Here is a 16,092-nt window from a genome sequence, read left to right as displayed (position 1 = left end):
GGAATTCCTCGAGTGTTTTTCCTGTAATGATATGCAGAAATGAGAACTCTGCAGGTACTATCCAACTAACTAACAAACGGACTTCACTCCTTTGAGTGCCCTTTTATTTTATGGTGAGTGGCTTGTATACAAGCTGCAATTTAAGTTCCTTCTTCCCAAGCCTGTTCAGTTTTCCAGTCTGCAGTCTATTTATTATTTCTCGCAATGTCATAATAACAGGTTAAACCCAAGCTCTTGCAGGGTTTGTGCCAAGATGAGATTTTTGTAAAAATCATATCTAAATTACTTCATGAAATAATGTTCCTATCTGTCTCCAAGCTGCTGTCAAGGCTGGGGCCAAAAGTTGTGCTAAGAAGAACAGAATAAACTGAGCCAGGGGTCTCTAGGGGAATAGTAGAGTAGAAACCAACTTTGGGGAGAGCCCTCGGTAGAAATCGTCTTATTTCATATTTTCCTCTAAATGGTGTAGGTGTTACCCTTACAAAGTATATTTCCTAATCAGACTCTGATTCTATAGGGTTAGAAGGCCCAAAACCACATACCCCTGGCTCATCGGAACTTCTATTGTGATGAAAATGAAATATGAGGGAAACATCTCAGCTTTCTTAGACCACGTAACCTGACCCTTAATATAAAATTTGGTCATTCATTTACTTAGCAAACATTCTCTGAATGCTTGCTAAGTTACAGGCGCTGAATATAAACATATGCATGGAAAAAAAAAAAAAATGGTCCCTGCAGCTTCAGAAAATCACCCTCTGATGGAAGTGGTGACCATAAAAACAGATTACAGTACAAAGTGATAGGAGCTATTATCGTCCAACGTGGATTAGTAATGCTTTGAGGATCAGTGGTATATTATTCTTTTTATTTTCATTTGTTTATTCATTCTTCATTCACTTAGCAAACCTTTACCAAGTAACCACAGTATGCAATGTGCTATTCATTGCTCTGGGGTTGACAAAAATAAATTGGATAAAATTATGTGCACAAAGACCTTTTATTGACTTATTAAAGAGACATTGCATGGGCTAGATATTTTCTGTTGTTCCTCCAGACTCTTTATCCGCCTTTTACACTCTGCTCTGTGACCCACAAAGTTCACCGTTAATGAACTCTGATACTGATGAATTTTCCTCCAAAATTTGTTTTCTATAGGCAGACCACTATACCATTTGAATTCTTTGATCAATATTCTTTCTAGAAGTAGTGAAACTACATGCATTTTTCTATTTTAATATTTAAATTATGTTCACAGGATCTTTTCCATATGCATTACGATGAAGACATATTTTATTGGTTTTCTTCTCCCGTATTAAATTTTACAATTTATATCTTCTGCCATTCTGATTTGTTGTTGTTGAGGTTATTTTACAAAGTCCTTTTTTAAAAAACTCTGGATAAATCCTGCAGATAAAAACCTAATTAAGGTACTTTAATATTTTGTCAAGTTTTAATCAGTAAGTTTAAATATATATATTTATTGATATCAATAGGTTGAGTATCTCTACCTACAATATATAGCTCTGATTTCACTACCTAAAAAAAAATACTTTTATTGCTTTCTGTTTTATATCCCACATATGAGTGAAGTCATATGGTTCTCAACTTTTTCTGTCTATCTTATTTTGCTTAGGGCGACAAACGAGCAAAAACTAATTGACACAGACAACAGTTTAGTGGTTACTAGAGGGAAAGGGGGCAGGAGGTAAATAAGGGTAAAGAGGGTCAAATACAGGGTGATGGAAGATTTGACTTTGGGTAGTGAACGCATAATATATATATGAAGTATTATTGAATTAAACACTTGAAACCAATATAATTTTATTAACCATTGTCACCCCAATATATTTAATAAAAATAAATACTTTCAGAGTTGTTGAATTTCATTTTACCTCAGCAGGATTAAAATGGCAGTGTCGAAATGATGAGGTCAAAAAATTTTGCCTTACATTGTGCAGCTTCTTAGATTTATATATATATATATATATATAAGCGCTTAGCACAGTATATTGAAGGTCATACCTGCATCTTTCAGGAAAATGTGAAGTCCTTGAGGGCAGAAATTAAATATTATTCACCTCTGGGAGGTGAATAGCCTTGCCCAGCCTGCCCAGATGATGTTGAGTAAATGTAGGTTGATGTAGTCAAAATTTTTTTGATTTGTTTCATACACTCTTTCATGTGCAATGCTTTCCAGGTGTTTCATCTAAGAAGTAACTAGTATACTGTTATCAACATTCTTAGATACAGAGAATGCTGAGGTACATCCTGGCACCCACCTACTCTGGTTAATTGCGTTCCTACTCTATTCACAATTCATGCTCATTTATCCACATCTTTTCCCAAACCCTGGCCATTGAGTGAAAATATTCAGGCTCACACACTCACACACAGTACTTCTGGCCTTTGATCTATATCACTTAGGGTTAGATGCCAGCCAACCAGGATCTGCAACAGGAGCTGAGAGCAAATGGGTTAGAGGAGGGAGGAAGGAGCCAGAGAGGAAGAAGGGCAAGAAATGCTGTGCTAGTGTGTGTTCATTAGTCTCTTTATTGAAAGCTCCAGGGAAGCAGAAAATTCATCTATTTTTATGCACAACTATGGACCCAAACCACAGAACACTTCCTGGCACATAGTAAGTACTCAGTAAACACTTTTAATAAATGAGAGATCTGATAAAGGACACTTGGATTTGCTGAGAACCTCCTATTTGACATGCTCTGTGGTAATGACTTTCACTCATAATCTCATTTTAAATGTAATCCTTAAGCCATTTTTGTGAGGTCGGTCAAATTACCCCTTTTTAAATATAGGACACAATTCCTCACTACTATACACACAGGCTGCTGGTAACTCTTCACTGATTAGGCATCATGGAGTGAAAGATTTGTGAGAGTAAAAGGGAACTTAGAGATGATCTAACCCAACCCTTTCATTTCAGTGATGGAGAAAACAGCCCCTGGATAGCTGGGGTGACTGGACCAAGGTCTCACAGGAATTAGATCTCCCTCTGTAGCTGGGGATCTCCGCTCTGCTTTGGCGCCTCTTGTTGTTCCTATCACTGCTACACGTAGAGAGAACTGGAAACAACCAAACATATAGTTGTTTAACTCCAAAGAGAGCTAATTCTAAGTGTTCTTGAAATCACATTCCACAATCGCCCACCACACCAGCTTCTGACCCCCATCGGTTTGTTTTGTCTACCCAGGGTGGCCTTGCACGCAGCGCTTGGCCCTTTAAGCTCCTTCCTAGCCTTGTATATGGCCGTGAAAACTGCAGAACTTCTGTACTTGGCAGAGGAACATTTATCAAAGAACAGAACATGCTCTTATTCTTGTTTTAACTTGACTCCATTGTTCACCAAATATATTTTTCCTTCTACAAAATATAACAGCAGTTTATGACAGGATTTAACATTTAAACCTATAATATAAAGATTTCTCTTTGTCCCTGTATTCTGACGGTTTGTCAAATAAGGTTAATGTCGATTGCTAAAAGCATGACTACATTATAATTCCTCGGGTGAGCTCTTTGCATCCATGCATATTGCAGATGGCAGAATCAACAAGAGGAATGGGGATCAGGAAGTAAAGGAAGGGGAAATGCAAATATGAACTTGTGCTTCTGACAGGCGCCAGTCTTTGCTGCTCTGGAGGGCTGCAGTCTGGATTCCTGAGGCTGGCATCACACACTATCTACCTCATTTCCTTGGCACTCCTCTTTTTGCATCTCAAGTAAACACTTCTCTATTGCCTTCACTCATCTGTTTCTGTATTGGTCTAATAGAGTGAGATTATTGGTCATTCAGAACGGTATAATTTGATTGTATATATGATGCACAACATGAGGTAGGTGTTTTACCAAGCAGTAAGTAGATGCAAGAGACATTGGTTAATGGTGAATTTACACTCACATCATCTCCTGGGTGGACTGCTGCAACAGTCTCCTGACTGGTGTCCCTGCTTCCCTCCAAAAGCACCATCTTAGAGTGATCGTTCTAAAATATAAATCTCATCAAGTCGCTCCCCTGCTTAAAACCCTTGAATATTACCTACAGAATAAAGTATCAATTCATCAACAAGGTAGAATAACCCTTGAATATTACCTACAGAATAAAGTATCAATTCATCAACAGGTGCTTGAAAATCTAGCCCCAACCAACCAGACTGATATTTTCCACTTCATACCACACTGTCTCTCCTCCAACATTTGCTGACTTATTTCTCAACAAGATAGGCTGTTACTTTGTAAGGACTACTGTTGTGCCTTTTCTCTCCCTCATGATCTTAAGTAGTTAAATAGCATGTTAGGGAATCTTTTGAGCAGCCCAGGCCAAGTTTTACCTTGGAATGGAGTTCTGTGCTTGGTAAGATAAAAATCACAAGACTAGTCCCAGTTGAGGGTGATAGAGATGAATATTTCCTCTCAAAAATCCATTACTCCAGTCTAACCATGGGAAAAACATCACACAAAGCCAAATGAGATACTCCTCAAAACTGTCAAGGTCATCAAAACAAGGAAACCTGAGAACCTGTCACAAACCAGAGGAGGTTAAAGACACATGACAATGAAACGTAATGTCCTGGGGAAAAAAAAAAAACAAAAACAAAAACAAGCATATTAGGGAAAGCTATTGATATCCAAACAAAGTGTAGAGTTCTGTTAATAGAGATATAGTAATTAATGGTTAACAGGTGATATGTCATTGTTGGTTTCTTAGTTATGACAAGTGGACCACAGTGATGTAAGATATTAACAAGAGGGGAAACTAGATGAGAAATATATATGAACTCTGTACCATATTTGAGACTTTTCTGTAAATCTAAAACTATCGCAAAATTTAAAAAATAAGTTAATTAAAAAATGAATTCCCACAAGCCTTGCAAAATTGTCTTAGTGATATAATCAACTGAGGTTTGTAAACATCAATGGGCTAGAGAAACATCGCAAGCTCAAATCCATCCTGGGATCTCACCAGTTGAGTGACCTTAACAGTCTATGAGCCTCCAGGACAACACTACCTACCTACCTACTTCAAAAGAAAGGGAAAAAAGAATTATATGCTGAGTGCCAATTCTCTGCCAGGAAGGCAGCTTACATATCTGTATCTTCTTTAATCCTCATAATAACAGAAGACTATAAAGCCCATTTTGCAGACTAAGGAGACTCAAAGAGGCTACGTAACTTCTTTAAGGTCATATTATTAGGATGTGTTAAAGTCAGATTTTGAGCACACGTTCTCTACCTCCTAAATTGTTCCCTGCTGCCTTCCTTCCTCTCGGCTGCTCCCCATAGGATATAAACACAAATGTTTCGTAAATTGCCACACACTTCTACACTCCCACATGAACACTGCTTCCAGTACAAATACCTGAGAGCTCAACTGAGTGCCCACACACACACACACACCAGAAGGGATCTCTCACTTTGCTCGCATCAAATAAAGAGCTCCCCAATGGGGAAAGGGGATCTGGATCAGGCTACCATGGCACCATGAGCCTGTGCCTCCTGTGAGCTCTCATGTTCCTCTTTTTAGGTTTTTAGGGGCTGCCCTGGGGAATTCTCAGCTCACCCTTGGCAGCTTCATAGACTCCTTCTTTCTGCTGCAGAGTGCTTTATCTCAGGGGTATCCAGGACAGGAGCCTGAAAGGCATATTGGTCATGCAATGTGATAATAGTATATTGAATTCAAATCGCCACTTCTGCCAAATGGAATTCAATTAAGCACAAAAGTGGATTCCTACAATGAAAAGCACATATGTTCTTTAACGTCGTGTGTGCCTTTGGGTATATGGAAAATACCCTAAATGCATGTTATTACAAGAATCCTGTTATCAGCCAGAAAGAAGGTTTTAGATCCCAGGTATATGTTTTGAAATATGCAAGCATCTTGGAATCTTGGTGTTAATGTGTCAGTTTATCTGCCTGAGATAAACTGCATTTTGTGCCCAGGCCAAGACATAATCTACTCTCTCACTAATCAAGATACAATGGACCTTTCTAGTTTAAAATTTCAGCTTTGCTTGCAAATCCAGACCAAGCTCTCCAAGGATCCAGGCAACTAAGAGTTGCTATTATTATTTTCACTTTTAGTAAGAGCATTAAGTGCCTTTCAACACAACCATGTATTATCATAGATTCATAAAAAATCATGTGTCTAATTGACAGGGCTATTAAAAGTCATCTAACTCAATCCCTTCCTTTTATAAATGAAAAAACAAAGGCCCAAATGGCTAACTAGCCCAGAATAGCACAGTGAGTTAATAATAGGACTAAGCCTATAACTCGCACTCCAGGCTCATGGCACACATCTCACAAAGATACAACATGTGGGACTAGGTGACCCATTATTAGATTACTATATATGTGACCGAATCTCTTTTAACAGTCATGCATCCTGTAAAGAATGAATAACATGAATCTAACGAGGGGTAGAGTGGAACATCAGATGTACCGTAAATGATGAACATTTTCATTGAAAAGGGAGGAAAATTGTATTTTCCAAAAATAGCAGTGTCATAAAAGACAAAAAAAAAGCCTGAAGAACTGTTTCTGATAAAAGGAGACTAAAGAGATACAACAATTAAATGTGTGAGTAGATGGGACTATACTAGAGGAGAAAATGGTATAAAGACATTATTGGGTTAATTGATCGTTGAAATATAGACTATAAACTGGATAAAACTGTTTCACTGTTTAACTCATTTTGGTTGATAACTATACTGTGCTGTGCTCATAGAAGAGAATATCCTTATTCTTGGGAAATGGACAGTGAAGTATTTAAGGATAAATGAACATGTCATATAACTTATATTCTTAATTTGGTCAGAAAAAAATTTATATAGACAGATAGATTTAAAAAAAAAAAAGGTAAATTGTTAGCAGTAGATGGACCTGAATATAGGCTCTAAGTGTTCTTTGTTTTCTTTTTGTAAGTTTAAAATTATTCCAAATAAAAAGTTAAAAAAAAAAAGCCATGCAAATGATTGCATGAACACCACAAAATTATAACCATTCTTCATTCAAAAGCAAAGGAAGGCATTTTAAGAACAGCTCCAAAAATATAGAGTCATAACATCCCTCATGCATATTTACGACAAAACCAAAATCTCAGTAAATAAAAGCAATGAGCAGGGTCACCTCAGAAGGCCTCTCAGCTTGGTGCTTATGCCTTGATTTGGGGCTGGCACTACCCCTTCTGGGACTGCTGCCATTTACCCATTTTGTTATAATCTTTCATAGTGGAAAAAAAAAAAAACAACTTTCTATTATTCTAAAAATTTCAATGAGAAAACTGATACCTACTGAATGCAGCAAAATCATTAGCCCATATGTTTTTTTCTCTTTTAAAAACAAAAAGCTAAAGGTTACATTTCTGGACATGAACAGGAAATTATGACATCAGGCCGCGCTTGGGGTCCTGGTTCTAATGAGGAAAGACAATAACCATTTCCCCAGTGGTTTAACAATCAGCTTCATGACAGAGCTTTATTTACACAATCATTATTTACACTGGCCCAGAAGAGCAACACCCGCCCATCCCAATGGAGAGCAAGGGCTCTTCTCCGAATGCGCCATCTGATTCTGGGCAGATGTCTGCTCCATGAGTCCATGCCAGTACTGACCATCCACACAAACCGTGTGGCATGGATGTTCCCCAAGGATAAAAACAAATCCTGAAGAGCACTCCACATCCTTAGGTACTAGCAGAAGGTTTTCTGATATTTTCTGTTAATAACAGGGTAGCTTTACTAAGCCATTCACAGATAAATTTATGCTAGCAGGTCTTGCCCAGTATGTTTGGAGATATGGGCACGTGCTCTGTTCTGGAGAAAGAACTAAGCCCAAAGGCTGGGTCCTGCCCTCGGGAAGCTTGTAATGCACTGGAATCGCAAAGAGCACGCAAGGCAACCACAGGCAGCCACACAGGCCATGCTCCACAGAGCCCAGGATGCTCTATACACAAACTAAGAGTTGGTCAATCCAATAACTCTGGCACAGAAGGCGCTTGCATAGCAATGTTTCTATCACACTGCTTAGCTGCCTATGATTAGCAGCCCAACGTGCCATGCTCTCTGTTGCCTTCTAGCCTTTGTACATTCTTTTTCTTCTGCCCAGAACATTCTCTCCCATTGTACACTCACCACCCTATATCACATCTTCCCACTACCAATCTACTTCCCGTTCTTTGGTTAACTCCCGCAGCTTCTAGCTTGGATGTTATCATGCCTGAGAAGCTTCCCCTGACCCCTTCCTTCTTGTCCTGGGCCAGAGGTCCTTCCTGTGTTCTTGGCTATGCATTGGCCCATTTTGGCTCTTATCACACTGCACAGCGAGGTAGTTTCAAGGGGGCCTCCAGAGTCAGACTGCTTGGGTTCAAATCTTGGGTTTGCCACTTACTGGCTTTGAGGCCTAAGTGAAGTTAACCAAGTGCATAACTTCTCTGTATCAACTATGGTTTATTATCTCATTTAAGCTCAAGCCAGTGCTCCATGAGGGGTGTCGCCCTCACTTCACAGCTAAGGAAACTGAGTCTCAGAAAAGTTACACCAAACATAACATGCCTGGGGAGCAAAGATTCAAAGCCAAGTCTGAAGGATATTAAAGATGTCAGTTTTAAGCACCATCCCAAACTTTCTCAATAGGGTGATATTAAAAGTTCTGCTACTGTCAGGGAGGAGTCCGGGCAGAAGGAGTTGGCATCTGCCTTTTTGGAGGAGGTAAAGCAGAAATGCCAGGAGTTGTGAACTGTGACACCGCCTACCCCAGAACTTTCTCCCAGGGAGGGAACCTCCAGGTGACAATGCTGAGGAGCTCTTTGAGAGCCATTAGTTTAGTTTTAATACCACATTTAGTGAAAGTTTCCATGTTTTTCATTTCTATTTTCATTTTTATTAGGAGTAAGAGAGAGAAAAATGAATTATGCTGACAGTGGGCCCTGATCACTCCTTCCCACAAGAGCTTGGAATATGTTCCCAATTCCCTAGGGCACAGAGATGAGAATTACACAGGGAAGGTTCTTTAGACTTGAAAACAGAGGCGATAAGGCAGAGCTTAAAATCATAGCTTTGGAGTCAGAGCTGACACAGCCACTCATAGCTGTGTGACTTTGGAAAAGAAAACTTAAGAATTCAAATTTTCTCTAACCGGAGTGAAGCTAAGAGTTACAAGTCAAATGAGTGTGTCAGGAAGATCATCAAAGATGGGAAAAGAAAGAAGTACAAGAATGAGGAGGTGGTAAGTATAAAGACAGTCTGTCCTGTCCATCTGGTAACACCTCTCAATGGAGCTGGAAAAACTCCACTCCCATTTATCATGATGTGTCCACTTCTTCACAGTTGATCCAAAAGGCTTCACTGGTAAATATGCTGCTATAATTTCATCTCAGCTGTTTGTTTAGAGGTTTCAAGTGCTAAATTTTGATTTCGAGGTCAAATTATCCTTTAAAAATAGTTTCAAGATGCCTTAACTTCTCCAGCAACTAAAAGGAAATAGCCAATTTAGTGTTGTGAGCTTCTCTAGCTACACACTAGGGTCTTCTTTTAAAAGACTTCCTTCCATCAGTAATATAACTCCAGGGATCTATATTTTAATCACATTTGTTCTCTATATTTTTAGAATCACTGTTACTCACTGCTGAGAGAAAAGGGACTGCAAATGCCTTTGTCGGTTTGACATCATACAGTCTCTTTTTCTGAAAGTTGGTTCATGAAAGAGGTTGCATGAAGGTGAGGCTTCCGGGAATGGAGTCACATGGTGGACTTGGACCAAAAGGAGATCATTACTGGGCAAAAAGTTATCGAGATATATCGGAAAAGCCCCTGGCAAGCAGAATTCAGGCTTTGAATTTTTGCTTGATTGCAATGCATTGGCCAGGCTCCTGGATGTGATGGGAGCCTCTGGGGAGCGGGCATAGTCCACTGAACCTGTGTTAGTGTCTTTAATAAAAATGTCATTTAATATTCCTGGGCAGGTGGGTGGTACAGGGCAGTCTGAGAAGTTCTGAGTTCATCCACCTTCTAACATCAACTGAGTAAATGAAAGAAACTACATGAGTAACAAATATTTTATTTCATTGTAATTGTCCCTGTTTTGGCACCAATAAGGTTACAGGATGTACAATGATAATAAACATGGAAAACTGTTTTATTATTATTTTAAATTGTGATATGGAAACATTTTTTGATATGTAAGATATTCCTAATTATTTGGTAACTGGCCAGCATCCCAGGTGTTGCTGGTATAACTCTTTTTCTATCATTAAATACATAAGTCCTTGCTCAAATTTGGATGAGTTTTTTACACAGAGTTACCCTGCAAGAAGTCCTATCATAATCTGCCTGTAAAATGACCACTGACCTGGGCTCAGAATTGAAATTATCTGTCTTCTCTGTCCACAGCTCAGTGAGTCTGGACTACAACTGACTGGTACTATAAACTGCCACACGAGGAGGACCTTTCCAAGACATGGCCATGAAGGCCACTTGGCCTAGATTTTGAGTCAGATCTTCCCAGAGGTAGTTTTCAATTTGACAATAATTTATTTAGTCATTTCGCAGGACACGTTTAGAAGAGGGAGAAGCCCCCAAGTTAATTTTATTCGTACAGATATTATTAGGTTAATAACGTTTGTTTATAGCTTTTGTCCTCCCCTTTATGAAATGTCAGGACACAGCAATTGTACTGATACAGCAAACTTGGATTCTTGAGACTATTTACATTTTCACTGTAAAAGCAATAACAATGTTAAAGGAAATTTTAAAGAAGAGAACTCATCTCTAATCTCAACACTCCGTCAAAAAAACTATTTTTACTGTATCCCCATTCCCATCTTTAGTTTACATAATTGCAATCATTGAACACATAAATTTTTATAATCTGCTATTTCACTTCACTTTCAATTGCAAATATTTTCCATGTTGATACATATATTTTTTCTTTTTTTTTCTTTTTTTTTTTTTTGTAGAAAAATCTGCACATTTTCTGGCTGCATCGTTCATCCAATACTATAACTTACTTAGTCAATACTCTAGTAATCTGGACACTTGATTTGTTCCCAGTTCCACATTATTTCGAAAAAAGCTATACTAAGTAACATGTAAGTACAGTTTTTCCTTAAAATAAATGCCTTTCCTTAAAATAAATGAGATCTGTTAGATAAAGGTAAAAACATTTTTTGGCTTTTAACCCAAACCATTTATTAGCAGCTCAGGATGAGCCTTGGTGAAAAGCTTTGCCAGTTCTCCTCTCCTCAGCGTGGGACATGACTTCTCTGAGCCCAAAGTCCTCTTGGCCCTTCCACTTCCCCTCCACTCCCAGATTCAGCCCAGGCAAATGAAGGATAGGACCAGCATTTGAAGATTTAGCTAAGCAAATCCCAGTCAACTTCACACTTCATTACTTTATCTCTGCCCTCCCTTCTTTCTAAAGAAATGCCATTTCTTATAATGAATGGGGTGTGAATGAACCTCAATTGTTTGGGTGCGCTTTTAAAAATTCACAGCTTTGGCAACCTAGCAAGTTATCTGAACTATGGATGTGACTGACACACCCATGGCGCTAAGGCTACTTCGCACATATTGAATAGGGTTTGGTGAGGAGCAAAGAAATTAATATAAAGTAAAGTGTTTCCTAGATAGAAAAGAAATATGCAGAAACCATAATTACTATGAATTCTCATTCTGAAATTTACCTTTACATGCATAGTGTAATGGGAAATAACATATACTTGGTCTTTGTCCCTATTTCCTGGCACACAGCTTCTAAAATACTAGGAATTTCCTGAGTGATGAGAGTCTCTTATGTTATTCATAGCAAGCCCCTTTAAACCATACCTGAGTTTATGCTAATGAGATGACACTCTGGAGACCCCTAGATATCTTCAGAATGGAGGATGGTCACTGGAAAGACCAAGCCATGGTTAGAGGGTTGAAACTTGCAGCCCCTACTCCCACCTCTCAGAAGGGAAAAGGGGACTGGAGAGTGAGTTCAATCACCAATGGCCAATGATTTAATCAGTGATGCCCACAATATGAAACTTCCATAAAACCCTTAAGAGACAGGTTCAGAGATCTTTAGGGTTGGTGAACACACAGAGGTGCTGGGAGGCGGGTGTGCCGGGCGAGGGCATGGAATCTCTGCACCTCTTCCCACATGCCTTGCTGTATATCTCTTTTCAATTTGGCTGTTCCTGAGTTTTATCCTTTATAATAACCTGGTAATAGCAAATAAGAGCTTTCCTGAGTTCTATGAGTCATTCTAGCAAATTATCGAGCCTAAGTGAAGGTTGTGGGGACCCCCAAATTTGTAGTTGGCCAAGCATAAATGTGAGTAGCCCAGACACCCCATTTTCAGTTGGTGTCTGAAATGGAGGCGGTCTTATGAGAATGAGCTCTTTAACTAGTGGGATCTGATGCTAACTCCAGGTAGATCGTGACAAAATTGAATTGAATAGTTGGTGTCTGGAAAATTGCAAAATTGGTGGTGGGAAAAACTTCTCAACATGACTTATTTGGTGACCTTGTTAAAATGCAGCTTCTGATTCAGGAGCACAGACTTCACCACTCAGTGTGGTCCACGGTTTAGTAGCACCGGCAGTATCTGGGGGCTTGTTAGCAACACAGAATCTCAGACTCCATCCCGGACCTACTTGGCCAGAGTCTGCATTTTAACAAGATCTCAAGGTGAGTCATATGCAAAGTAAAGTTTGAGACAAACTGATCTGAGTCTCAGTTTTATTGTTCCTAAATGTGTTACAGCTGGCACACAGCACACACTCAATGAGTAGAAGCTACTATAGACATGGCTCCAGGTTCAGAGGTTAGATTAAAAAGAGTAATCCTTTTCATTGAACAAAGAGTAACTGCTGATGGGTTTGAGGTTTCTGAGCAGGTGCAGGGATGGGCTGTATCCTAGGTACTCTGAGCAGGCCCTGCAGAGTCATCACAGGGGGAGGCTCACTGTAGTGGGAGCTGCTCATCTTAAGGGGAGAAGGGATATCCAGGGATGCTACTAAGCAGAACACAAAGAATGTGTGGAGCAGGTTTGGGGCACTGTGAGGTGAAATGAGGCTGAAGTTATCACACCTGAGACATCGGCTCATATCCTGAGTCCCCAGGAAGGCAGAGCTGGTTAGAGGCTGGCTTGAGCCTCAGGCCCAGTCCCCCAAACCAGACCCTACACCAAGACGCTGGCCAGTGGCAGGCACAGTCTCACCATCCAGTTGCTCTCAGCTACAGTTAAGGACTCCCAGAAGAAACTGTCGCATAATGACCTCTCTTTATTTTCATTACAATGATCTTTTTGAGAAAATACTTCTCCAGAGTTAAATTTAGAAAATAAATGGCACAGTCAACTATAATCTAAGGCTTTAGAACCTTAGCCTAACCTCCTATATACACAATCAGACCATGTGACCCACATCGGAAGGCTTGGCCACATCCAGAATCCAGACTCATCCTGATTTGAAGCAAGGATTTAAACAGTCTCAGCTCAAAAACAGAAAACATCAAATATCCTCTGTCCTCTCCAGGCCCTGACATTGAACCCATTGTAATACTGGGGTGAGATAAACATGGTTTAAAATGTTGGCTTTGCCTGTTCTTACCGTATGTCCTGTGAAAGTTACTTCAACTTTTTATAACTTAGTTTATCTCACCTAATAAAACAAAGACAACAATAGCTATCTCATAGGATCACTGCAAGATTTAATGGGAAGACATAATTATAGTAGCTAACACTTATTCAGAGTATAAAACGAGCCAGGCTCTGTGCACAGCTCTCTATGTGAATTCATTCATTTATCCATTTGATGCGCATTTGCTAAATACCTACCATGCACTGGGCACTGTTTTCTGGGGTGTGGAATAATAATAGTTAATATTACTGAATGCTTACTATGTGCCAGGTACACTTCTAAACACGTTATTTCTCTTTTTTCCAGCTTTATTGAGGTATAATTTATATACAAAAAAATTGCATAATATTAATGTATACAATTTGGTGAGTTTGGAATAAGTATATACTCACGTTACCGCTCCCACAATCCAAGTACCAAACATACTCATCAATTCTAAAAGTTTCCTTGTGTCTCTCTGTTGTATAAACAGTTATTCTAAACAGTTCACATTTCTAAACAGGCTAAATCTTAACAGAACTCCTTTAATCCTCAGAATAATCCAATGAAGTGGTAATATATTATTTTCCCACTTTTGCCAAGTGGGGAAACTGAGGCATTAAAGGTAAATAAGTTGCCCAAAGTCACACAGTTAGTAAATGGAGGACTTCACAGGTCATACTCTATGGATCATACTATTGGGGTATACATGAGATTATGAGGTTAAACTATATGATACATGAGGTTAAACTATATGAAACTGCTAATATTCCGCCATTACTGAGCCATACAAATGGTAATTTTATATGCTTTTCCCAATACCCTTTTAAGGGAACTTTGTAGAGCCTGATGCTCAAGCAGCCTTTAATAAAAGGTTGTTTGCGTTCTCTTTTTTTTGTTTTGCTTTGCTTTGTTTATGAGAATGGCCCTTCTGCCATATTCCCCAGACCCAACCTTGACTTTGTGCCCCATGTCCAGTACCAGTCCTCTGTCATGTTCCATGTGCCTCAGCTGGGTCCTGGGAATGGCTTCTACTTTCTTCTAGCCCATCAGACCTCTTGAGTTAGATCTCCAGGAATTAGAGTCCCTAGAACCTTGTGTTAATGCCAATATCATAGTAACACAAATATGAAAAACTAATATGAAATGAGTGTTTACTCTGTAGCAGGCCCGATTCTAAGACTTTTACCTGAATTTATACATTTAATCCTCACGACAATCCTATCAGATAAAGGCTATTATTTTTCTCTCTTTGCAGATAAAGGAAGTGAGGTATGGAGAAGTCAGGTGATTTAGCCACATTTGTTCCTTTCAGATAGATCTCCCTGTCCAGCTGCATTTCCAGACATCACTTGCTCCCATATTATCATCCATCATCACTCTGACCATTTACCTATCTGGACGTCTGTGCCTCCAAGCACAACTTGCTCCTAGATCCTCTTTTCATTTTTTATCTTTTTATTTCCATATTTCATTCTGCCACTGCGAGTGTCTTTGAGAACCATCCCCAGCTCTGCCAAACCCCACCTGGCCAGTCCAGGGCATAGTCCAGCCCTCCCATCAAACCAGACCCTGAGCAATTTTTAAAACCTGCCTGGCCTTGTCCTAAGCTCAGGACTTAGGGCATTTATAGCTTTCGCAGATTAATACCAAAATGTAAAATGTTCAAAAGGCTTCAGAAAATAGAGGAGGTAGCCCAACTTTTAAGATAAGACTCAAAAGCCCAGATTTATGCTAAACAAATAAGAAATCAATATATTAATGAGGGGAAATGAAATTTTCTGAGCATCTACTGATATTACTTATACTGATATAAATAATAAAACACAATGACTGTGCTTTAGGTATTCCCAGTCTCGTGTGGAAAAGCAGATCTGTAGACAAAGCTTTAACACCTAGTGTGTTAGTTTCAAGTGTTTTAACGGAAGAGGATGCAAGGTGCCTAGAGGCTCAGGAGAGAAAGTAAATAAGTTTGTGGGACACAAAAGATTTCTCCAGAAGCTAAACCTTGAAGATGAGAAGGGCTACCTATCTACCTACTAGGCAGGTAAGAGAGAAGAGCATTTAGGCATCAGAGAAGGAGGGCCCACGTAGAGGAAACAGCATGAGGTATTTCCTTATAGAGAGCTGTGTACAAACTAGTAATGTAAGTGATACAGAAAAGTTAGAACTGACAACTCGAGATGGAAGAGCTGGAGAGGTCAGTAGGAGCCACGTAGTGGGGGGTCTGTGCTGCTGGCCAGGGAGCTTAAGGACGATGGGAAGAGAGTCTTTTCAAACAGGGCAGTTAAATCACCAGATCTGGGTTTCAGAATGACCATGGCAGCAGCATGAAAGGTGAACAAGGAGAGACTCTGAAAGTCACTGGAATAGTTCAGTCAGTATTTGCTGTGACAAGAGCCTGAACTGTGCTGTGGCTGTGAGAGTGAGGGGAGGGGACAGGGCGAACTTTAGGGGATAAAACCCACCACTGT

Source organism: Pteropus vampyrus, unplaced genomic scaffold (genome assembly GCF_000151845.1).
Source record: "Pteropus vampyrus isolate Shadow unplaced genomic scaffold, Pvam_2.0 Scaffold103, whole genome shotgun sequence".
Lineage (NCBI taxonomy): Eukaryota > Metazoa > Chordata > Mammalia > Chiroptera > Pteropodidae > Pteropus > Pteropus vampyrus.
Note: the sequence above shows the minus strand (reverse complement) of the source record.